Below are 492 nucleotides of genomic sequence, written 5' to 3' on the forward strand. Positions count from 1 at the left end.
ACATATACACACGATCTTTTTTACACATACACGTATGTACAAATAGTAAAAACCGAACAACATATACTTAAAATATATATTTTACATTAGCATAAACATAATCAGTGTATATATGTAAATATACATACACCTACGAGTGTATATAGATATATACACAGACAACGTCTCTCATTCTCTCATACATATAAAGATACATATATATACACATATTCATATATGCATTCAAAGTTACATGTATATACACATATACGTACAGGCATACATACACACACATACAAGCAAACGTATATACGCACGTATATACAGACACATATACACTGGTACGTAAATATAAGTATATGTAATGTTCAGTCGCTAATCTATACGGAGTAAAATCTACTTATCTGAAGAACTTTGGTTGCTAACCGAATAAAATAAAACAGAGAGCGAGAGAGAGAGAGAGAGAGAGAGAGAGAGAGAGCGAGAGAGAGAGAGAGAGAGAGAGAGAGAGAG

This window comes from Octopus sinensis, linkage group LG10, assembly GCF_006345805.1.
Source record: "Octopus sinensis linkage group LG10, ASM634580v1, whole genome shotgun sequence".
Lineage (NCBI taxonomy): Eukaryota > Metazoa > Mollusca > Cephalopoda > Octopoda > Octopodidae > Octopus > Octopus sinensis.